The sequence below is a fragment of the Bos javanicus genome, chromosome 27 (assembly GCF_032452875.1).
Source record: "Bos javanicus breed banteng chromosome 27, ARS-OSU_banteng_1.0, whole genome shotgun sequence".
In the NCBI taxonomy this organism is placed as follows: Eukaryota; Metazoa; Chordata; class Mammalia; order Artiodactyla; family Bovidae; genus Bos; species Bos javanicus.
The window spans coordinates 36,124,967-36,149,608 of record NC_083894.1 but is presented as its reverse complement, the minus strand read 5'-3'; the positions used below and the strand labels follow the sequence as shown (position 1 = coordinate 36,149,608).

The 24,642-nt window shown below is 52.1% G+C and overlaps 1 protein-coding gene across 1 annotated transcript in view; it reads left to right on the top strand.

The window, feature by feature from the left end:
* The window catches only part of SFRP1 (secreted frizzled related protein 1), a 43,533-nt gene that overhangs the window by 15,092 nt on the left and 3,799 nt on the right, over nt 1–24,642 (top strand). The gene's annotated exons all lie outside the window — the stretch shown is intronic.

The window sequence follows — 24,642 nt, the reverse complement described above, 5'->3', positions numbered from 1 at the left end:
CTACCAAGGTAAACACTGGTAACTGGCAAATTCCGTGTGAAAGCCAGATGCACATGATAAATATTTGAGCTACAGCTCTGCGGTGTCCGAGGCCCGGCCTGTCACTGGCTCTGTCACTCTCGCCACAGCCCGGAGGCCCTGGCCTTGCAGCCTGGCTGGTGGGGCCGCCGGAGTCCACGTGTGTGCCGGAGCTGCCCCCACATCGTGGGCCTCCCAGGGCTCGAGTGCCACTTAGCGCTGGCACCGCGGCCTCCCTGGCTCGGAGCAGGCCAGCCTCCGGCCCCTCCCGCCTGCCTTGCACTCACAGCCCGTCCAGAAGTGGCCAGTTTAGGCTTCCCTGCAAATAGAGACCTGTTGAACCCAACTGGCAGGAGGCTGGGTGTGTTGAAGGATTTGGGAGCTGGGGCGTGGTGGTCGGGGGTGGTGCCTGGTGGATTCTGCTGAGCTAGAAGTAGGGTCTCAGAAGGCTGAGATGCTTCCCAGGGGTCTCTGGCTGTGCTCCTTGGGGGTTGGGGGGCTTCATTTGGGATTAAGGAAGGGGCAGGTCCAGCCCTGTGAGGGTGGTGTGTGTGCCTGGGACCTGTCTGAGCGAGGGAGGGAATGAACGGATGAATGGGGATGGTGGAGCAGGGGGAAGCCAGGCCTTGTGGGTCTTCCTGAGCCGATGTTTATAGTGACCTTTCAGGGAGGGACTGAGTTATCAGCTGCTTGTTCTCAGCCCCAGAGGCTGGAGGTTTTGGATCACCCTGGTCTTGATCGGGGTCCTCGTGGCATGGCTGAGTTGGAAAGTGTCTGTGGGCACCACCTGTGACCCAGGCTCTGTCCTGGATCCTGCCAACCCTGATTTCCCTGGTGGGTCAGGGAGGAGAAGCAAGGACCCGAGAAGAGACGATGTTTGTTCACCTGCAAGGGCTTTCGGATGGGGGTCTGCGCTCACGACTGAGTCTTGAGAAAATGGCATTGGTCTTTCACCCCTCACCTTTGGAGGGGCTGTGGGTGTGGGAGGCTGGCTGCTTCAACAACTCTTCAGGGATTGCTGTGCGGGAAATGAAATCTTCCAGGCCTGCAGATACTTAGGGGAATAAAGGAGTATTTCTTCAGGGCAGGAATTAATGGGAATCATCCACCACAGATTCTGAAAGGATGTGTGTGAGCTGGAGAGAGATTCCAAAACAGTACTTTGGCAGTGGGGAAAAATCAGGAAGCAGCTTCCCTAAACCAGGCTTGCTCTCATTCAGGCGGGATTACCAGAGGGATTTTTCTCTCTCCTGTTTTCTTTAGCTCTTCTATGAGCGGTTTCCCTGGGACGTTTCCTCCCAGGGGTCCCTCAGATGTGTTCTCTGTGCTCTCTGAGCCCTCGGAAAATGAGTTCATCAACTGGTGTGTCTTCCACCACAAATCCAGTTGGCTTCTGGAGCTGGCTTTAGGGCTGAAAGTGAAAGAAAGTGAAAGTGAAGTTGCTCATTCACGTCCGACTCTTTGCGACTCCGTGGACTGTAGCCTACAAGGCTCCTCAGTCCAGTGGATTCTCCAGGCAAGAATACTGGAGCCAGTTGCCATTTCCTTCTCCAGGGGATCTTCCCGAACCAGGGGTTGAACCTGGGTCTCCTGTATTGCAGGCAGACGCTTTACCCTCTGAGCCACCAGGGAAGTGAGCCATTGGGAAAGCCCTTAGGGTTAGGGCTGAAGGAAATCCCTACTTCTGTGTCTGTGGCTGCAGAGCTAGACACGGGACCTGGAATAAGCATTTGAAACCCTCAGCAGCTGCTGGATGCCCCTCTGTGGAGCAAGTCCCCTCCTGCAGGCTCCACGGGGTCCTCTCGGACCTCGGTTTGTGTCTGTGTCTTGCTACGGTCTCAGCACCCTATCGGGTCAGCAGATCCAAGGACCTGGAGGATGAGATAGGCCAGGGCCAGGCCCGTCTGTCTGTTTTCTCACTTTGGTGCCAGGTTCTAACTTGCAGGCCTATGGGAGGGGCAGGGTCTACAGGGGAGCTAGATACATCCAGAGTGTTTCTCTGGAGGAAATGAAGATGACTGCAGACAGTCCTTGGTGGCTCAGACCTGGTAAAGCATCCACCTGCCATGCAGGAGACCTGGGTTTGATCCCTGGGTCAGGAAGATCCCCTAGGGAAGGGCATGGCAACCCACTCCGGTATTCTTGCCTGGAGAATCCCCATGGACAGAGGAGCCAGGTGGGCTACAGTCCATGGGGTCGCTAAGAGTCACACGTGACTGACCGACTAAGCACAGCGCAGTACAGCAGACAGTGAAGAAAGGCATCCTGATGTCAGGAGAGGACGGTGGGAAAGGAGTTAGGACTCAAAACAAATATTGAAAGTGAAAAGGGTTAGTCACTCAGTTGTGTCTGACTCTTGTGCAACCCTATGGACTGCAGCCCATCAGGATCCTCTGTCCATGGAATTCTCCAGGCAAGAATACCGGAGCGGGTTGTCATTTCCTTCTCTAAGGGATCTTCCTGACCCAGGTCTCCTGCATTGCAGGCAGATTACCGTCTGAGCACCAGGGAAACACAAAACAAATATTAATAGTACTTAAAATTTCCAGGATGCTTGCTCCTTGGAAGAAAAGCTATGACAAAACTAGACAGCATATTAAAAAGCAGAGACAACACTTTGCCATCAAAGGTCTATCTAGTCAAAGCTATGGTTTTTCCAGTAGTCATGTACAGATGTGAGAGTTGGACCATAAAAAAGGCTGAGTGCTGAAGAATTGATGCTTTCAAACTGATGTTGGAGAAGACTCTTGAGAGTCCCTTGGACAGCAAGGAGATCAAACCAGTCAGTCCTAGAAGAAATCAACCCTGAATATTCACTGGAAGGATTGACGGATGCTGAAGCTGAATCTCTAAAACTTTGACCACTTGATGCAAAGAGCTGACTCATTGGAAAAGACCCTGAGGTTGGGAAAGATTGAAGGCAGGAGGAGCAGGGGGTGACAGAGGATGAGATGGTTGGATGGCATCACCGACTCAATGGACATTAGTTTGAGCAAACTCTGGGAGATGGTGAAAGACAGGGAAGCCTGGTATGCTGCAGTCCAGGGGGTCACAAAGAGCTGGACGCGACTGAACAAATTTTTTTTTTTTGAACAAATTTTTTTTAAAGAAGTTACTTTATTGAAATATAGCTAATTTACAATGTTGTGTTAGCTTTCACTATACAGCAAAGTCATTCAGTTATATATATACATTCTTTTTCATTATGGTTTATTCTAGGATATTGAATACACTTCTCTGTATTCTACAATAAGACCTTGTTGTCTATCCAGTCTCTATGTAATAGTTGCTCATCCCAGCCTCCCAATTCATCCCTCCCCACCCTCCATCCCCCTTGGCAATGATAAGTCTGTTCTCTATGTCCAGGAATCTGTTTCTGTTTCATAGATAAATTCATTTGTGTCATATTTTATATTCCACATATAAGTCATATCATATGGTGTCAAATAGTATTTTGTAAGTTGACAAAACCTGATTCAGGTAAATCACGGGTGGAGAAGGTCTTCTGTGTTTTGGCAGCTGATTCAGTATCCTGTTAGGGCTCGCATTGGCCAAAACTCAGGGGGGCTCAAGGGCTGAGTTGAGGCGTGAGGAAGAAGGCAGTCCCTTCCAGCACCCACCCAGGAAGGGTGCTGGGATCCCAGAGGGAGCAGGATTTGGAGTGAGCAGGTGTGTTACAGGAGTGACCCACCCAGCGCGGCCGTGGGCCAGAGGCAAGAGGCCCCGCCGACCTGGGGAGTGAGGTGGTCTGCTGTGCGCCGCTGAGCCTGTGAGGGCAGCCTCCAGACCACGTGCAGCCGCCTCCGTGACAAGGAGGGGCTGACCGGAGAGTCACAGGTTGGCCTCGGTTCTGAGATGGAGGCTCAAAATGGAGGCTCAGATGCCCACCATGTGCCAGGTGCCAGTGAGCACCCAGCCTCTAGGACGACAGCTCCTTCCTTTACTCTTAGCTTGCGTTCATTTAAAGACAGGGGTGTGATGTGCGCCCGTGTTTTCCTTTAAAAACTCGAACGATCCGCCGAAGGCACGCACTCTTGCACGGAAGTCATCCAACAGATGAGTGTTGGGCTTCTGCTGAGGACATGGCCCTGATGATACCCTCCCTGCCTCTGCTGGCTTTGGGATCTGCAGACATCCAGAAACACAAGTGTTTATTATCGTTTCTTCCCAGAGTCTGGGAGGAGGGGAGTCCCCTGACAGTCAAAGCCAGAGACAGCAGCTGTCTCCTCCCTGCGGGTGCTCTGCCCTTGGCAAGGATGGTCAGACCTCAGCCAGAAGGTAGCTTTTGCCAGCACACAGGTGCTTTTTAGTGGGGGCAGCTCCACCCATGTTTTCGTGTGCAGCTTTTCAAGTTGCATTCTCAGTGAGGAGGCCTGGGGCTTCCCAGGCGGCACTAGTGGTAAAGAACCCCTGCCAATGCAGGAGGCGTAAGAGACATCAAAGGGTCAAACATCCAGGGTTTGATCCCTGGGTGGGGAAGATCTCCTGGAGGAGGGCACGGCAACCCACTCCTGTGCTCTTGCCTGGAGAATCCCACGGACAGAGGAGCCTGGTGGGCTACAGTCATGGGGTCGCAAAGATTCAGTCCTTAGCACACCCACACGAACTACCTCTTGGAGGTGAGCAGGCCGTGTTCTCAGGCCTCAGTGGAGCTGGTGGGAGCTGGTGAATGTGGAGGTGAACTAGGGGCGGGGTGGAGTGTTGCGGGGGCGCGGTGTGTCTCCAGATGAGCTCGTAAGAGGACCAGGACACCTCCCCCTCTTTCTTCTCGGAGCCAGCTTGAGGCCAGAGCTTCGTTTGGGGGTGGGGGGCTCCACCAAGGGGCTCATATACTGCCTCTCAGGGGCCTGGCACCCAGCCCCTCTGTGCCAGTCGGTGCGGCGTTCCTGCCCTCAGGAGGGAAGTGGGTCATGGAACCAGCCATGTGCTCGAGTTAGTCTAAGGCAAATTGAATTGAATGGAGGCTGTGTCTGGTGCAGACTCAGGACTGGTGATGCGTGGTGGGGCAGGATGACTGGGGTGTGGTTCCTGCCTTCAGATGGTTGACCATCTAGAAGGGACGGAGGGGAGAAAAGAGACAAACATCAGATCTTGTCATCAATGCTGAGATCCCTGTAGGAGGGAAGCCCTGGGGCTGCGGGCGCCCAGAGGAGGGAGCAGGTCTTCCTGGGGAGGAGGTGGGGGATGGGGGCGGCTCCAGAGAGAGGACACCGTGTACTGTCCTCCAAGGAGCTGCTCGAAGCTCGGTAGGCTGAAACAGTGGACGTCGGAAGAATATTCCAAGGGGAGGCCTCTGCCTCGACCAGGGCTCAGAGGCGTGATGTCACCCGGGTGCCAGGGATGGTGAACCTCTGTGGTCAGCTTGTAAGGCGTATGGGGGCGAGTGTCTAGAAATGAGACGCCTGGTGTCAGGGAAGGTCAGCTTGGGGCCTTGGATGCTGAGAGGAAGGAAGGAACTTTTTGTCTTGTTGGCTGTCCTGGGTGTGGGGAGCCCGTTTTAAAGTGAAGGCCTGGGGTGGGGAGCAGGGAGAAGAGGAGAAAGGAGGAGGAGGAAGGTGAAGGGGGAGCTCCAGCATCCACAGCAGTGATGCAAACCTCAGGGCTCAGTGCATCTCTGGCGGGGCCGGGCCACCCACTGGAAGGAACCCCTATCGGGCTGTTCAGATGAGCTCAGCATGCGGCCAGGGCAGCCGGGCAGGGCCCTCTGCTGTGGTCAGGACCCCGGGAGACCTCTGGGCACAGCGGGGCAGGAGCTGGAGTTCACCGTCGGCGCGCACGCGGGGCAGTGCAGCGTGGGGTCATTATGAGCCGTCGTAAACACCCTGTTTCTCTGCAGGCCTCTTTAGCGGCGGACACACGGCGCTGGGCAAGCCGGCTGGGAACTGCAGGGCTGCGGGGCTGCATCGGCCCAGGTGTCTGGGGCCTCCCAAGCGGGGAGGCAAGGGGCTGCAGCCCCGGGACCAAGGGGCAGCCTGGGACGGGGTGCGAGCACGATGTATGCGCGTGGACTCACATTTGAGTCTGTGTGGGCGGGTCTGAGGGTGGGTGTAGCCGTGCGCTGTACACGCATGTGTGGGTCTGTGCACAGTATGACTGCCTGGCGAGCATGCGTGCTAGCCACCCCTCCAGGGGCTGAGCCTCCACGGGTGAACATCAGAGGCCTTCTCCCCCTCTTCCCCCTCCCCATCTCCAGAGGGGCGCCTTCCATAACCTGCCAACGATTCCCCCTACCCCGGACCCGGGAAGACTCTGGAGCCCGTGAGGGACTCCTGGGCAGCTGGCCTCCGGGCACGCCCAACAGCCGTCTCTGCGGTCCAGTCCCCCGTGTTTTGTTTATTCCTCCAGATGCTAGCCAGGCCGATTTTGTTAGGTTTCAGTGTTTGCAGCAAGTCCATTTAGAACTGCTGGTTCTCTGGGCGAGAGCCACTTCCTTGGCGGATTCCAGCGGTTCGCAGGGATTGTCGTAAAGGGCACTGGTGTAGTCCCTGGGACAGAGAAAAACAGTCCATCAGGAGGAACAAGCAGGGCCTGCTGCATCGGACGGACCTGAGTTCAAGGCCTGGTCCTACCTACTGTGTCAGCTCGGGCCAGCCGCTTCACCACCCTGAGACTCAAGTTTGCCCCCGCTGGAGACAAAATATCCACTCAACCGTAAAACAAAACTAAAGCCTTCTGCGCTTCCCTGGTGGCTCAGCGGTAAAGAATCCGCCTGCCCGTGCAGGAGATACAGGTTTGATCCCTGACCCGGGGAGGATCCCACAAGGCACGGAGCAACTAAGCCCGTGTGCCACGACTACTAAGCCTGAGCTCTAGAGCCCGGAAACTGCAACTACTGACCCCCCATGTGGCAACGACGAAAATCCGCGTGCCCTGGAGCCCGAGCTCCGCAACAAGGGAAGCCTGCGCAGCCCAACTAGACAGTAGTTCCGGCTCCCCGCACCTGGAGAACAAGCAGCAGCGAAGACCCAGCCCAGCCCAAAATAAGTAAAGGAAATTATTAAAACCCCCAACGTTCTGTGCGAGATGACGTGGGATGTGACAGACCGTGATCCGGATGCTGGAGGCCCTGTGCGCTGGTTTCCTGCGCTGATGCCGCCGAGCGGGGCGAGCGCTCAGCATCCCTTAGGCGGTGGCAGCCGATTTCCGATTTCCGGTGTTGTGCGTAAGCAGGAGTTGTGAAACGTCCGCCCGTAGGCTGCAGGGATCATTGTTTGATGCCATGGGGTCAAGGTTGGGTGTTTCCCTCTTTCCTTGGGTCCTGGAGATTATCTTCCTATATGCTCTTTAAAATGACGAGGCTGCATTTGCCCCTCAGAACAAGGCTCAGGGGGATGGTGGTTAAGAGCTGGGACCTGCTTGCTCCGCCAAGGGGAGTCATGTGCTGTGTCGCTTAGATAGAACCCGGCTTGTTGAGGCAACAAAATCTTGACCCACAAGGTGGTGGGGTCCCCACCCCATGCACTGTTGACCGGTTGGATGGCCTCTTGCCTGCACTGGGCAGGAGGCAGGAGACACAACCCTATGATCCCTTCCAGCCCTGTGGAGTCCAGGGCTCCGGGGTCCTCGGGGCACCTGCTGGCTGAGCTCCTGTGGACAGGCTTCGCTGGGGAGGGTGGGGGTGAACCTTCCTTCTCAGGAGGACTTCGCGTGGTTTTCTGGAGGTCAGTGGAGGAGCTGCTGGGGCTCCCAGCTCACTAGGGCCCTCAGCAACCTGGGGTACCAGCCTTGAGTCCAACCTCATACATAGACCCTTCAGGAGGGCACCCCGGTAGGCACCATGGAGCCTTGAAGCCGTCTGGAGATGTGCGTATTTGTGATGAAGGCCAGAGGGCTTGGAGCGCCTGACTCCTAGGACTGGTCCTCCGATTGCCAGGGAGGAGGCTGATGGGGCTTGAATGGAGGTGCTGGTGGGCCTCCCTCCTGCCCTTTGCTCCTTGCAGGCGGGACCATTTGGTACCCCCTGCTCCGGGAACAGCTTTCCCGGGGCTTGGCCTTTCCAGTTGTATAACTGGGTGTGCAGAGCAGGGAGGCCGTGGAGCCCGGCCGGCTGCTTTGGAAGCAGGCGGCGTGGTGGCTGACAGGGGTTTGCGGGTGACGGACAGCTCTTCGCCTGCAGCCTTCTCTCGTTATGGACCTAATGTGTCTTCTGGCAGGTTTCCTTGCTCTGATTATCAGACCCCGAGGAGCACCAGCACTTTCCTCTGCTTCTGTTCACATCCCCATCCCAGTCCCCCCTCCCCCAGTGGGTCGGTGGGTGGAATCCCATCCCAGTGCCCCCTTTCCCAGTGGGTCGGTGGGTGGAATCTGGTCTGGACCAGCTGAAAACTGTGCTCCTTCCTTGGGCCCAGGGGCCTTAGCATGTGGAGCCCCGGCCAGAGCTGAGAATCTGCCTGTTCTTCCCAGGGAGCCCTGAGTATGGAAATTCCAGGGGGGCCCACACCCCAAAACTCTGACACAGACACTGACACGCAGCTACTCATGTAGTGGCTTTTGGGGTTGCTGGCATCCCCCTGGGTGTGGTCATCAGGGGTGTGAGATCCAACAGCCCATTTCTCGGGGGGGGTCACTCTAGTGAGGGGAGGCATAGGAGCACTTCCCTCTGTTCAAGCCCCTGCCTCACCCCAAAAGGCCCCCAGAGGAAGGCAGGTTGGGGACTCACCCGGGCAGGCCCCAGGATTGCTCAGCAAGGGTGTCCTGGGCTGGGGAGACATGGGGTGCCAGGCCTCAGCCCGCTGTTCTGTCTGGTGGGTGGTCCTGGGCCAGAGGGAGGGGCTAAGCTCTCCTTGAAGGGGTGGGGGGCTGGCAGAGCGACCTCTGCTCCGGTCTCCTCCTTCACTGCAGCCACGGCTTCTTGCAGGAAGTGCCAGATCTGAGAGAGAGAGAGCTGGGGTTGTACTTGTTTAGCAGCTCGGTTTTCTGGCTTGGGACATTTTGTCCTGGCCTCTGGGAGGGGCAGGATTGCTTGCATTTGGAGAGGAGGGGTCGGGCCTGCGTGATCACGTGGGGTAGGAGCCCGTGGGGCTGGGGTCCTCTTTCTGAGCCAGAGTGTGTGTTGGAGGCAGTGATTGGGGATCGAGGGGAGAGGGCAGCGGGGGCCCGGGTTCCAGCTCCCGATCAGCTGTGGGCGGTTGAGACCAGGGTCCTCTCAGCCCCTGTTCACTGATCTCTGGAACACAGCTTGGCCGGGTGGCCTCTCTGACCCCACGTTGCTCTCAGACTGTGCTTCTGTGAGCCTGCTCTGTGTCCTTTAAACACACCCATGCCATGAAGCAGAACCTTTCTTCAAAGGAAATCTTACCCTGCCCTCCATCGTAGAAACGGGTCCACGAAGACCTCTGGGCTGGAGGAGGGGGCCCTGGACCCGGGTGGACTTGGCCACTTCTTATTCCCGGAGCCCGACTGACACTTACTCTTTCTAGAGGTTCCTGGGCATGTGGAAGGATGTCTGACTTCCAGGAAGAAGGGCTGCGCTTATCCGATGAGATACGTGTCCTGTATTTTCTTCCTGATGGACACTGGGGCCTCCACCCAGGGTGCCCTGTGGGTACGGACAATACCAGCCTTTTCTTGCTGGTGTCCACCTGCTCACCAGAGGTGGCGGGTACTCTCTGCGGGAGATTCTAGCTGTGTCTGCAGCAGGCTTGAGTTCGGCTTGTAAGACTTTGCTAGGGCCGAGGTGACGTTGACCGCCGGGGCGGTTAGACAACATAGATGTATTCTCTCCCTGTCTAGGAGGTCAGAGGTGCGATTAAGGCTCCTGCTGGAGTCTGTGCTCCGCACCCACCCCTCCTGGCCGGGGGTCCCTCTGGGCCCACTTGACCCTGAGGGCAGCAGTTTCCACATCCACAGGCAAGTCTGGTGATGATGTATTTATTTATTTTTTTTAAAATCTCTTTGATAAGGGCTTCCTAAGTGGCTCTAGTGGTAAAGAATCCGCCTGCGATGCAGGAGACCCAGGAGATGGGGGTTCGATCCCTGGGTTGGAAAGATCCCCTGGAGGAGGGCACGACAACCCACTCCAGTAATCTTGCCTGGAGAATCGCATGGACAGAAAAGCCTGGTGGGCTACTGTCCACAGGGTCGCAAAGAGCCGGACAGGACTGACGTGACTTAGCACGCATGCTCTTTTTAAGAAGTGGCTTTCCTGGAGACGCAGAAAGGAGCCCTGAGTGGGGCTCCCCATCCTGTTGCTCTTTTCCCCTCGCACATGTTCCCCCCAGGCTCTCAGGACCCAGATCTGCCCCCCTTACCTGTGTGTGAGGCTCCCGGTGGGTGGAGAGAAAGAAGAGAGACTCAGTGAAGGATTAGAGGATCTGGAAGCAGGAGCCAGTCTATACCCAGCTCGGGGCTGATTCCACCAGCCACTGGGAGTGCCCACCCTCTGAGCTCGGCAGGAGCTGGGACCCTCGACAGTGGAGAAGAGGCCAGCTCTCTATATTTTATCTATTGCTTTATACAACTTATAGTTACTAAAAATTCTTGGCTATATTCCCCGTGTTGTACCTACATCCTTGAGCCTGTCTTACCCCAGTTGTTTATAACACCCACTCCTCAACGCTTATCATGCACCCACCACTGGTTACCTCTAGTTTGTTCCTGTATCTGTGAGTATGCTCTATTTTTTCTGTTATGTTCACCAGTTGCATTTTTTAGACTTTAAGGATCACGTATAAGTGATATCATATGGTATTTGTCTTCCTCTGTCTGACCTACTTCAGTTAGCGTAACGGCCTTCACATCCATCCATGCTGCTACAAATGGCAAAATCTCGTTCTTTTTCTTGGCCGAGTAATATTCCATTGTATATATGTACAGCACCTTTATCCATTCATCCATGGGTGGAGATTTAGGTTGCTTCCATGTCTTGGCTATCATAAACAATGCTTCTATGAACCCTGGGAGGGGGGTGGGCACATATCTTTTTGAATTAGTGTTTTTGGGTTTTGGAGGGATATATGCCCAGGAGTGGGAGTGGTGTGTCATGGTAGTTCTGTCTTTAGTTTTTGGAGAAACCTCCATGCTGTTCTGCACAGTGGCTGCACCTCTGCACCTGCCTGGCAGCTCTGGGAGCCAGGAGAAGGAGAAGGGACTCCATCCTTTCCTTCCCACCAGGCCTGTCCCCACCGCCTCCACTCCAGCCACATCTGTGAAACGTGCATCTCCCCTTCACACATGGGCTACCTCTTTGTTAGGGCGGCCACTTATCCTCCTTGCCCAGGACCATCCCAGTTTATTCCTGTTGTCGCAGCGTCTCTTTCTGTCTCTGAAGTGTTCTGTTTTGTAGGCTCCATTGTAGAGCTCTCGCCTCCCCACCCCATGACCTGGGCTTTCCCCTGCTGGACACCCCAGCAAATTTCACGGGATGACAGGGAATCAAAAATTTTTTTTGGATGGAAAATCTGGTTGAATGCACCCTGGGTTGATTGATGTTTAATTTAGTGTCTTGTGGGCTCGCTGTGGAGCCTTGCTTATGCTCCTGAGGCAGCAGCACCTCTTAAAGGACAGAAAGCAGCCTCTGAACACCCACAGGAGGAGTCATGAACTGTAGGCTGTGAGCATTGTATTTGCTCAAAGTAAGAAATGATTTCCCAGGTGGCTCAGAGGTAAAGAATCCATCTGCCAATGCAGGAGACATAAGAGATAATGATTCAGTACTTGGGTTGGGAAGATCCCCTGGAGGAGGGCATGGCAACCCACTCCAGTAATCTTGCCTGGAGAATCCCATGGACAGAGGAACCTGGTAGGCTACAGTCCATAGGGTCACAAAGAGTCGGACGTGACTGAATGACCAAGCGCGCATGTGCACGTGCACACACACGCACAAGATGCAGTGGCCGCCTGCCCAGCCTGCACACAAGGTTGGTTCACCTGGACCTTAGCTGAGCACCATCTGTGCTTCAGGTGGGGAACGGTGCCGGCCAAGGCCCCACTCCTCCTGGCATAGTTAGTTTCCCCTTGAGATTATTTATGAGTTGGACTCCCAGGAATCAAACCCCAGCTCTGCCATTGGCCCGTGGGACCTCGGCCAGCTTCTCAAGTCATCCCCCTTCACTGATCCCTCCCGGTTAGTAAGATCAGAAGCGTCTGCCCCATGCGGGGGCTGAGGGTTCGGCGAGTTAACGTGTGAAAGAGCTTAGACCAGGGCCTGGCCTGCCGAGTATATCTGTTGGTCGATGTTTTTGCCGCTGAAGCCGGGGTTTCTGTGATTAACACCAGTCTCACCAGTGAGGCTGTGACCTTCGGGACAGCCTGTGCTGTTTACATCTTGGTTCATCGGTGTATCCCGTCAGTGTTAGCCGAGCTCTGGGGCGTGTGGGGCACCCCCTAGTCGATGGATGGGTCTGCGTGAGCTCACGTCGGGGTGCGGGAAGGCACGCTCATGGCCACGCCTACCTGAGCTGGGTCACCGTGCAGACGGTGGGGGGCGGGCGCGAAGGTCAAGGCTGGACCGGGTCGGGGAGGCTTCTGGAAGAAGATGGCCTGGAGCTTGCCTGGAAGGATGCCTAGGAAAAGCAGTTTTCCCTGGAGCACACCCTCTGCCTGCAGAGGGATCAGCTAGGAAAATGATGAAGGGCTGAGGTATGCCTCTCACGGGCTCTCAGTGGTGAAAGTCATAGCCCATCCAGGGATCTCCCAGCTGAGGGGTCAGGGCCTCTCCTCATATCCGTGAGATGGGATTCTGTGAAGCCCTGCCTGCCACCAAGCTGGGACATGCTCTGCTGGGGCTGTCTCTTGAGTTTAGACCATGCCATAGCCATCGCTGGACTCTTGAGCCATTGTGTTCCCTGTGGGCTGACCTGTGACCACTGTCAGCGGGGTCCCCGGACACTGAGCAAGCTAGAGCAGCTCGTCCCACCCGAGACGGAGGGTTCTTTTCCTCGGAGGATCTATGCTGGATTTCAAGACAGAGAAAGGAGACGTGAAGGTTTAGACAGATGGCCAGTGCTGGAATGGAAATCGATAGGAACTGGTCCAAGTGGCTCCATGAAGACCCAGAGAAGTGATTGATACAGAGGTTAGTGATGGAGTCCCAACCAGAGGCTGGAGTCGGCCGATTCTGGGCTTAGAGTCCTTTCCTCTGAAATGTGCTGCCTCTTGCTGTCAAAGCCTTGGTTTTCCTGACTTTGCAAGATTCCACTCCTGCAGGGTAGCAGCCCCCGAGACCTCAGTGATTCTGAAAATGGCACTAGACCCGCTTGCTTGAGGTCAGCCCGGTCTTGGACATGCCCATGCGGACTTCAGCCTGAGCTTTAATGCGTTTGGAGGGCTGTCCTGGGCCTCCAGAAAGTTCAGACACCATCCAAAAAAGAGTCCTCAGAGTGCAACAGTATGAATAACCAAGGTGATCGACCAAACAGCCCGCCCAATCCCCACCCTCCCACCCTTTGAACCGGTGGTTCTCAAGTGTGGTCCCAAGACCAGCAACATCAGCATCGCCTGGGAACAGGTTAGAACTGCAGGTTCTCGGGCCCCATCCCAGTGCCGCTGTGGGGGCTTCTGGGAAATCTGCATTTTAACCAGCCCTCCCCCTGAAGATCCTGAGGACCCCTCTCTGGACCATCTTTCAGAGTCTGGACTGGCTCACATTTTCCTTGTCCTGTTTCTGAAACCCAGTCCCCATCTTTTTCTGTCCAAGAGACCATTGCACACTCCAGCATGCCATGTGGGCGAACCCTGGGGGGTGGAATGCAGGGGAAGGAAAAACCAGTGACCCCTCTGGGAGGAGGACTGTTTGCCTTGGCCAGTTGGCCCGAACTTGGAGCCAAGATTCCATCAATCCTCATGATTGACTTTATTTAAGCGAGTCTCCTATTCTCCTCTGCCTCCTGCTTGGGGACGCAGTCCTCCTGGGAAGGCGAGGGGCCCGGGCCCCTGCTGCCTGGGCCGCCAGGGCACACGCTGTCCCAAATAAAACCACGCCAGGCAGCCCTTTGCTCTCATAGTGGGGCTTGCATTTTGCACCATTAGCTTCAATCAGTGGGGATTTAACACAATCCATGAAATCAAGCAATTAGGCAGTGGGATTCTGGATGGCTGACATGGACGCTGCACGCCCGGCTGTGTGTGTGAGGGCTTTGTGAGTGTGTCGGCGCTGAGGGTATAAAGTTCCGAAATCCACTCTCCTGCCTTAACTTACTCCCCCCCACCAACTCCCCAAGGTATCTGGGATCCAGAAAACAGGACAATTTCAGTGAAATAATTTGCCCCAAATAAATTGCTCAGGAACATTTTCTACGTCTGCTGGTTTTTTTTTGTAAATGAGAGAAAAAGAAAATCTGCTTTCAATAATTTTTTTGTTTGTTTTCTTTGGGTTTTTCTTTCTTTTTTTTGTAGCATCTGTCCTGTAGTCAGGAGATGCATGTAAATCTGCCACGTGTGGTTTGTGGTCGGGGAGAGAGTCTGCGTTACTGTGACCAAGCACAAGCCCCTTTGCTTTGCTCAAGGAATTAATGATGCAAACCCTGGCCCCTGCTGGGAACGGAGGTCTGTGGAGCAGCCTTTGCAGGGCTTTTTCAGCAGGACTCATTTGGACCCGTTGCTGCAGCCCGGACCCTCTGCTGAGGGTTGGAAGGAGCCTCAGCTTCTCGGGGCCCCACCCTTACCCAGCGGGTGACCGAACCTCATTTGCACAGTCGGCTTTGGGGATGGCACTTGCTGCCTCAGGGTTACCCACCCAAGAGACTCGTGAAGGCCCAGAATGTAGAAAATCAGGTCGTCTCTGTCTTACTGCACAGCGAGGTCCTCTCTCTGAACAGGTTTTTTTTCTCCCCGCACCGGGAGGCTGGGTGGGATGGGGGATGTGAACTGTGGTCCCTTCCTGGTCCTGGGGGCGGGGAACGAACAGGACACTGGGGAAGAGCTAGTCGGTCTTGTCATCCCCACCCCAGCTGCTCAGAGCGTCTGTTTGGGAACTTCAGCCCTGTCTGCCAGAGAAAGGAATTGAGGAGAGCAAGTCACTAGGAGTCGGGTGATGTCAGGGGTTACTTGCCCAGGAGTTTTTTATTAGCATCTCTTGGAGACAGTGTATCTGATGGCTTTGCCAGTGGTCCCCAGAATCTGCAGGGCCCCCACGCCGTCCTCCTCCTTGCTGGGAGGCCCTGTGACCTCAAGTAACGAGGTCTGACTGAGATGCAGGGAACAGGGTTCCCAGCAGAGCTTGTGAGTACCTTCAGCCTTGGGCAGGCAATTCAGCTGAACCAGGTTGAATATCCCGTCCTGTTCAAAGTAAATCCAAATGCTAACGTAACTGGTTTTTTTTTTTTTTATCTGAAAAATGATCGGTTGACAAATCCTGTAGGCTACCTCCTCCTCTCAGATGAATGGTGGAAAAAGTAGAATTCCTACTCAAACAAAACCCTTCCTGAGAAGCCCCGAGTGAAGCTAAACTGCTCTAGTTGAATAGGGATTGAAGGGCCTGGAATTGTAATCTTTGTGTTTCTTTTAAAAGCTCCCATTTTGTGATTCATTGACATTTTATATACATTTCAGCTCTTTACTAGACAGCAAGCTTTTTTTTTTAAATCTAAGTTTTTTTACTTCAGAATAAATGCAATTTAAAATGTCAAATAGTATTAAAAGGCTTTTAACAAAAAACTGCAGGCCTCTGCCCAATGCCTTCCAACCACTGATTCCCACAACCCAGAGGAAGTAATTTTCAGCTATTTTAGCTGGTTGTTTTTTTTTTTTTGATAGTTAGCAAAATGGAGTAAATAAAGACCATACTTAATTTTTTTTAATTTATTTTTAATTGGAGGATAAATGCTTTACAGTATTATGCTGGCTTCTACCATACAACGGATATCAGCTATAAGTACACATGTCCCCTCCCTCTTGAACTTCCCCCCAACCTCCCACTGCATCCCACCCTGCCAGGTGGTCACAGAGCACCAGGTTTGAGCTCCTTGTGTTATACAGCAGCCTCCCATTGGCTGTCTGTTTACACATGGTAATGTATATGTTTCAGTGCTGCTCTCTCACACTGTCCCACCCTCTCCTCCCCTGCTGTGTCCAAAGTCTGTTCTCTACGTCTGCGCCTTTATTCCTTCCCTGCAAATAGGTTCGTCAGTACCGTTCTTCTAGATTCCATATACATGTGTTAGTGTGCTATATTTGTTTTCCTGTTTCTGACTTTCTTCACTCTATAACAGGCTCTAGGTTCATCCACCTCACTAGAACTGACTCAGTTGCATTGCTTTTATGGCTGAGTAATATTCCATTGTAATGTATGTACAACTTCCTATCCAGTCATCAGTCTGTGGACATCTAGGTTGCTTCCATGCCCTGGTTATTGTAAATAGTGGGCTTTCCTGGTGGCTCAGATGGTAAAGAATCCAGGGGACTCGGGTTCAATCCCTGGGTTGGGAGGATTCCCTGGAGGAGGGAATGGCTACCCACTCCAGTATTCTAGCCTGGAGAATCCCGTGGACAGAGGATCCTGGTGGCCTACAGTCCATGGGGTCGCAAAGAGTCAGACATGACTGAGCAACATAGCGGAAACATTGGGGTACATGTGTTTTTTTCAATTATGTTTTTCTCAGGGTATATGCCCAGGAGTGGGATTGCTGGGTCATATGGCAGTTTTATTCCTGGTTTTTAAGAAATCTCCATACTGTTCTCCATAGTAGCTGTATCCATGTACGTTCCCACCGACAGTGCAAGGGGGTTCCCTCTTCCCCGCGTCTTCTGTAGTATTTATTGTTTGCAGATTTTTTTGATGAGGGCCATTCTGACAGGTATGAGGTGATACCTCATTGAGGTTTTGACTTGCATTTCTCTAATAATGAGTGTTTAGCATCTTTTCATGTGTTTGTTGGTCATCTGTATGTCTTATTTGAAGAAATATCTTTTTCGGTCTTCCGCCCACTTTTTGATTTGGGTTGTTTGGTTTTTTTTTTGTTATTCAGCTGCATGAGCTGCTTGTAAATTTTGGAGATGAATCCTTTGTCAGTTGTTTCATTTGCAAACCATATTTAATTTTAACTTAATTTTTAGACATTACTTATTGATGCTCTACGATTGAAGACAAAGATTTATCTTTTGCTTAATTTTCATTTTTAAACAATTTTTAGTTTTTAATCAAATTCTTAATTTTTAGACACTATTGATTTTCTGTTATTGATAATGTCTATCTTATAGTCTATTCCCTCTTCTTCCCATTCTTTTCAATTTAACATTTTTGGTTAAATTGATATTCACTGTTTAATTTGTTGTAATTATGTAAGTATAATTAAGAGTTGAGCCGTGTGTGTACTGCATTTATATTTCCTTTCTTATGCACTGTTTCCCTGAGATGGTAGTTGCCTCATTTTATTTACCTGGTTCCTTATGAATTCAGCCCCAAACGTTCCTGCAGGTTTTCATCCAATCTGCCTGGCCCTTCTTTCCTCTTGTTTCTATCTGCACTGGTTGAGACTTAAGCTCATCACACAGTTGTCCTGGAAAACCATTCTAAGGCTTCCATTGCTTTTATCTTACGTTAGACTTTTAGTTTCCTGATCCTGGGTTGTATTCTGCATTTTTAGAGCAGTTTCCCAAGAAGAGATATCCGGAAGACTTTTTATTTATATCATTGAATGTCTGAAGTTGTCTTTCTTCTCCTCACCCCCACTGAGTTTGGCTCAGTACTGAATTTTTTTAAAAACCATTTATTTTATATTGGAGTATAGACAATTAACAATATTGTGATAGCGTCAGGTAAATGGCAAAGGGACTCTGCCGTACATATACATGTATCCATTCTCCCCCAAACTTCCCTCCCACCCAGGCTGCCATGTAACATTGGGCAGAGTTCCCTGTGCTACACAGTAGATATTTGTTGATTATCCATTTTAAGTATAGCAGTGTGTACCTGTTGATCCCAAACATCCTAACTATTTTTTCTTCCCTGAATTTGGGAATTTTAAAAGCACGGCTCCATTGTCTTTCCGCTTCTAGTGTTGCTGTGGATGAATCCTGTGCTATTCTGATGCCTGGCGCTTTGCAGTAGATGTATCCTGTCTTTTTCTCTGGAGGATTCTTGTATATTCTCTTTATCCCTGGTGTTTCTAGATGTCATGATTCATTGACCTGTGTGTGCTCAGTCACTCAGTCTTATCTCTTTTTGATCCAAGGGACTGTAGCCGCTAGGCTCCTCTGTTCATGGGATTCTCCAGGCAAGAATACTGGAGCAGGTTGCCATTTCCTTCTCCAGGGTATCGAACTTATGTCTCTTGAGTTTCCTGCTTTGCAGGTGGATTCTTTACCGCTAAGCTTCTTGGGAAAACCCATTCATTGACCTATGCGTGCGTACTAAGTTGATTCAGTCATTTCTGATTCTGTGTGACCCTACGGACTGTAGCCCACCAGGCTCCTCTGTCCATGGGGATTCTCCAGGCAAGAATACTGGAGTGGATTGCCATGCCTTCCTCCAGGGGATCTTCCTGATGTGGGCACTGTTTAATCTGAGAGCTTGTATTCTTCCTTCCTGGAAATTTTTCTTGTATTATTTCTTTGGTATTTTCTTGGTTCTCTGTTATTTGTTTTCTTGATTCAGACATTGGGCCTCCTGGACTGAGCCTTTCTTTTATCTTTCTTTCTCTTGTTTCCATCTCTTTGTCATTTTGTTCAGCTTTCCAGGAAATGTTTCCACCCTTATCTTAAAGCACATGCATTTCATTCTTTATTTCTGCTCTTACCTTTTGAAATTTCAAATACTTTTCGGGTTCTCTGAACATTCCTCTCCACAGAATTCTGTTCTCATTTCGTGAATACAGTATCCTGTTATCTTTGTAAAAAAGTTTCTTCTGCAGCCTACCATGTTTCTGTCATCTCTGATTTCTTTTTTTTTTCTGTGTGTTTTGTATGTTTTAGTCTCTTGTTCACATTTAGAGGCTTGCCTTTAAATGCCTGCTGATCCTTTTGAGTTTAAGAGTAAATCACTAAGTTGGAACTCTGTGTGTATGCGTGTCCTGTGAGTTTTGAGCCTCATTTTGGAATTTCATTGGAGGGAGCTGTGGGTCTTCTCTTTGGGGTTGCTAGTTTTTTCAGATAGAACCCTCCGTGATCCTCTGATTGGGGCTGTCGCTCAGAGTCTCACTCTTCGCTGCAGCCTCTCACTGAACCCTTAGCCGTCAGGGCTGCTGTTCCTTTCCACCCCATCTTCCTGTGTGTCAGGCGTACCCAAGCCCAGTCTGTCTGGATAGAACTTTCTGTACAGAATAAACCTCTTGGCTGCTTCTGGAGTGGGTGAGGGGTGGTCATCTGGATTCACGGCCCGGCTCGTGGATCTGGGTTCGTCGATGCAGGCTTATCAATTCCTATATTTAATAGAGTCTCCATAACCCCATTCAGAAGCACCCAGTGGCCCCTAGCTCGCGGGCATTTCTGGGTCCTGCCATGTGAATCGGTGGCTTTCTTGCTCTCAGCCCCCTCTGTCAGCAGCTGGGTTTCTACTTCTCTTCGTCAAGGCGGGACCCACCGTCCATTTGCTTTCTGTTACACTAGATGTGATGTCCTCGTTTCTGTACTATTTTCTTGCATATGTTTATAACTTTTTTTAAACTGTAATTTTAGAGAAGTGGAAATGATCGGATGCCCAATCTTTGGCAAGATGTTTGGCAAGAAGTGGCCAGGGGTAACGCCTCACAAACATTCCGGATGCTTGGTGGTTGAGGATGCAGAACCTTCTGTCTTTCCGTCCCATTGGTTTTAAGCTCTCTGGGATTCTCCCTCGACCCCTCTGGTTCTGGCTCCCACAGGTCATCAGCAGCACCCAGCCCCACGCACCCCCGCCATTGCCAAGGCCAGTGCTCCGGTCCCACACTCATCTTTAAACTGAGCAGCACGGGTGATCAAGGAGCGTTGCTTCCATGTGAAAAGCACCTTCTCCAAGAGACACCGGGCTGCCTGGTTTTCCATCCATGCTTCCAATGACTTTGCAGGAACTTCCCAGGGAAGGTCCCTCCGTCTCTCCTGTTCTCTGTACTTCACTCTTCACTGCAATGATTATCATCAGTGATCAGATGAGTCATAAAGCTAGGGACTGACTCAGCCCCCTCCCCACCTACCTCCTCGGGGCCCTTTCTTGCATTCCTGCTGCAGTTCCTCACAGTGGATCCTGTAAATGCCTGGCCCTTGGCCAACTGTGGCCTCTCATCCAGGCTTCCTGTCCGGGTGATTGGAAGGATGGCGGCCTCATTAGCATAAGCAGGTCAGGAGCAAGAGACGGCTTTGAAGCCAGTGTGGGTTTGGGATGAGTGTAATGAACTTCCATTGCTCATTTCAGCCTCAGAAAATGTCCAGGCCTTGTGGGGAGGCTACCGAGAGGGGATCAGTTGTGAGCAAAAAAATATGGTTTTGGTGACTGCACATGGAATGAAGCTTTCAAAGTCTATCTGAATAGAAGGGGATTGTGTTTGTTTTTAATTTTTTTTTATTGGAGTATAACTGCTTTCCAATGTTGTGTTCGATTTGGCTGTACAACAGCGTGAATCAGCTGTATGTACACATATAACCCCGCCTTCTCGAGTCTCCCTCCCGTCCCCCCACGCCCATTCCACCCCTCTAGGTCATCACAGAGCATCGCGCACTGAGCTCCCTGTTGGAAGGGGTTATTTAATTTTAAGGCTGTGGAGAAAGAGGGCCCTAATTGTAACCTTAAGTTTAGGGTTTTCATAGTATCTGGTCTCTGAATTCTTGCTGGCAGTGACCAGCAAGGTGAGAGGCAGGAGTCCTATTCTACTGTCCGAGGATATTAAGTTGTTGCTAAAAAAAAAAAAAAAACCCAAAGAAGGGTTTTGTTTTTGTTTGTTTCGCTTTAGCTCAGGGAAGCTGAGATCAAGGGCCCGAGGCAGATGTGGACTCATCACCAGGGGAGACAGCCCTGGGAGGAGACAGAGAAGCACAGGGACGGGGTGGGGGCTGTGGTGCCGGGGGTGGGTGTCGCTGGCAGCCCAGGACCACCCAGCACAGCCTTCCGGATGGTCACCCTGCCGGGCCCGCGGGCAGATGGAAAATGCAGACCCTGGGAGCTCGAAACCAGCTTCTGTGGTTGAACATGGAACGCAGTTTGAACCCAGGACCGGGGACTCCAGCGGTGCCCCAGCTGTAAGCCCAGCCGCTCCATCCTCGGGCTTCTACCTGCGCACCAGCACCGTATGTGACGCAAACACAGTCCACGGGCGAAGTCCCTGGGGCTCCAGGCTGTACCCGCCGTGGAGGCAGGGTAGGGGGAGGAGAAGGGGTGAGGGTCTGTCCCCCACCCCCTGGCCCCCAACCCAGCAGCCCCCGGTTGTGGCATGGTGGGGGGCTGCACCCATAGCCACAAGGCAGGGGGAAATCAACCTGGGACGGCTAATCACCTATCCAAACATCGTTGGTAATCTGCATCGCTAAAATAAACCCCTGGAAGATGGAAAAGATGGTAGTAATTTCTGGCCACATGTGCCTCCTCTTTCCCACCTCAAAAAAAGAAAGTGAGCCAAACAGCAAGAAGCGGAGAGTCTAATGCAAAACACATTTCCATCACTGGCCTCTCCCTCCCCTCTCCCCACCTATGTAAACCAAATTCCTTGACACGGTCATGGCAAAGGAACATTAATTTTTTGATTTGAGTTGTGATTAAAAGCAACACAATCAAAAGAAGGAAATAGTTTCCACTGGAGCACTAGCATTTGAAACCCCGTCATGGTGTAGTGGGAACCAGCGTGCTCTTCGGGGTCAGGTGTGGGTTCGAGTCCCAAGTCTCTTCTTACAGAGCCTGGCCTCGGTTGTCCCCCTGAGTCCTTCGTCTTGATTGTCATCAGTAAGAACGATGGTTGATGTGCATGATGTCGGAGCCACATAGAGAGTGACTGTCCTGGGGGTTCTTTCCCCCAGATGATGGCTCGCTTCTCTGCAGATAAAGAGGTGCCCAGCTGGCCCCGGAAATGCACTCATTCCTTGCCCCCCCGCCCCCTCCCGCCGACTCCTGCAGTGATGTCATTGATCACTCCTACAGCAACACTGGGATCGTGGCTTTAGACCTTGGGAAGTAGTCCAGGGTCATCTGACATGCGTCCCCATCGCCTCGCCTCCCTGAAGTCCTGGTTGCTTTCCTCGGGTCAGTGGGTCCTTGCAGTGCAGTGGGTGGGCAGAAATGGAGCCGGACTCGCCAAGCCTGGCAGGGAGTCTCTTGGGCTCGTCCCCAGGAGAACTTTCTTGTTCAGTGAGCTACTGACTCACACAGGTGAAGTCTTTTCTTAGGTGACCCACCAGGTACAAGGATTATAAACCAACCAGGGGAGCGAGCCGGGTGGGCCTGTTTGGGCAGACATCGGGGCTTCCCTGGTAGCTCAGCTGGTAAAGAATCCGCCTGCAATGCAGGAGACCCTGGTGTGATTCTTGCCTCAGGAAGATCCCCTGGAGAAAGGATAGGCTACCCACTCCAGTATTCTTGGCCTTCCCTGATGGCTGAGTCAGTAAAGAATCCGCCTGCAATGCGGGGGACCTGGGTTTGGTCCCTGGGTTGGGAAGATCCCCCTGGAGGATGGAAAGGCTACCCACTGTGGTATTCTTGCCTGGAGAATCCCCATGAACAGAGGAGCCTGGTAGGCTATACAGTCCACGGGATCGCAAAGTGTTGGACACGAGTGAGCGGGCAGAGGTCCCAGACGGTGATCTGTGCTGCTTCCTATTTGATGCTCTCCCACCTGCGGGTCCTCCTGCCTCGTCCTCAGGGTCCGGGTGGGTAGGGGAGTCAAGTGGAATCAGAAGGGCTGGGCAGTGACTGGTTCGGCGGGGGATGGTGAAGGGTAAAGCCAGGAGCTCCTTGGGAGACTGTGCTCAGCACAATCCTGTGTACGCAGGTCTGTCCAGCCTCCGGGGTGAGAGCTAGCCCTCTGCTGCTTGGACTAGTCCCCAAAACTTATGCTGCCCTTGGGACTGAAGTCTCATCCAGGCTGAGGGCCTGGGGTGTTACATGGGGCCCAGAGGCTGGAGATCTAGAACCCTTTCCGTAAGGGAAGGTGATGGGAGCACATTTAATTTCCTGACTTTGACACATCCCCTGAAGATTTGTTCTAGGATTTCTCCCTCCTCCTAATTCTTGGGTTGGCCAAGAATGTGCTTTTACTCAACTAAACATTAAATAATAAAGCCATCACGCATGCAGTGTTACCTTGGCTGGAATAGCTCCTTTCAACCGGGAGGAACTCTTACCATTTCATTAAGTAAAAGCCATTTTGAAATGTGGCTGAACCTGGGAAGAGAGCCCTAACTGTTTTCCCTTATTTTCTTGGTCCATTTAATCAATGCTTGAAATGTCAGCTTCATTATAAAGAATGTTGGAATTCAGCCTGCACAGCACGGTAATTACAAGTGGACAGTCAGTCCATGAGTTTAAGTTTAGGATCAATGACTCTGGGCAAGTAAAGGTAACCCTGACACCTCAGTTTTCTCATCTGTTAAATGGGGGGAATAATTGCGCCTTCTGTGTGGAGTTATTAGGTTTCATGGAAGAGGTGCCTGGAGAATACTCAACACACTTGCTGACATCCAGATGCTTTCCTAATCACTAGCTACTGTTCTGTAGCTCAGATTCAAGTCTTTCCTCATGGAGTGTGGGTGGAAGCTTGGAGCTATTTAAAAGAGAGGGCTTGGTGATTTGGAATTCAGAGGAGTTTGGAGGATGGACATAGCATCTGGTGACCAGGATCTAGAAATGTTTTCCAGCTCCTTTGGGGCGATCCCTGGCCGGCCAGTTTCTGAGAGGAGCTGATTGTTATGGGGATGATGTTCGTGTTCTTGGTGCATTTCCAATTACAGGACGTCTCCACGCTAATTTACCCTCCCCAGTTAACCCTGTGTAGCCAGCACGGGAGTGTGTTGTCCACACGGTAACACCCAAGCACTGTCGGCTTGGGCTCCATAGAGACAGAAAGATGAGAAGGTGGACTTGGCCAAAGGATTGGCTTTCCCTCTCTGCAGGGAGCCAGGCTGAGAATGGAAGAAGGCCAGGTACCATGTTGGAACTGAGGAACCGCCACCTGGATTTATCCATCAGACCCCACCAGGACTCTCTCCAGTGGGTTGAAAGGTCCAGGTCGAGTTTGGTTCTGTGGGTCTACACTGTGGATAGGATAGCCCATTAGTGGCGCCATCTAGTGGTTGATGAGTGGTGGACAGCCTGTCCGTGGTACCTGCGTCTGAACTTCCTGGAGGCACCGTGGTTGGGACGACAGTCCTGATGCTGAAGTCGGACACTGATGTTTGATGCGGTTAGCTTTCCCTTGCTGTCAGCACACACATAGGTCTTGTCTGTGTTATTTCCAGAGCCTGAATTTTAGGTCCTTTGGATGTTAAAAAAAACAAACAAAACTAAACCAATAACTTGCTCCTAAAAAAAACAAAACAACAAACTTGGGGTAAGTTTTTCCTTTGAGTGCTGAGGTCTGAACCATTAGATTATATGGCCTTGATTGGTTTAGAGGGTCCCCTTCTCTTGAAGCATTATATGACCGTCTGAGTCCCAGAGTTTTTAAAAAGAAACACATGATTTGGTTTTGAACATCTGTTTAAGCCACTCATGACATCCTGTGGCAACTATTAAGATACCATCAAATACACCAAAAATAAGGGGCAGAATCTGTGTGTGAAGGTCACCTGAGA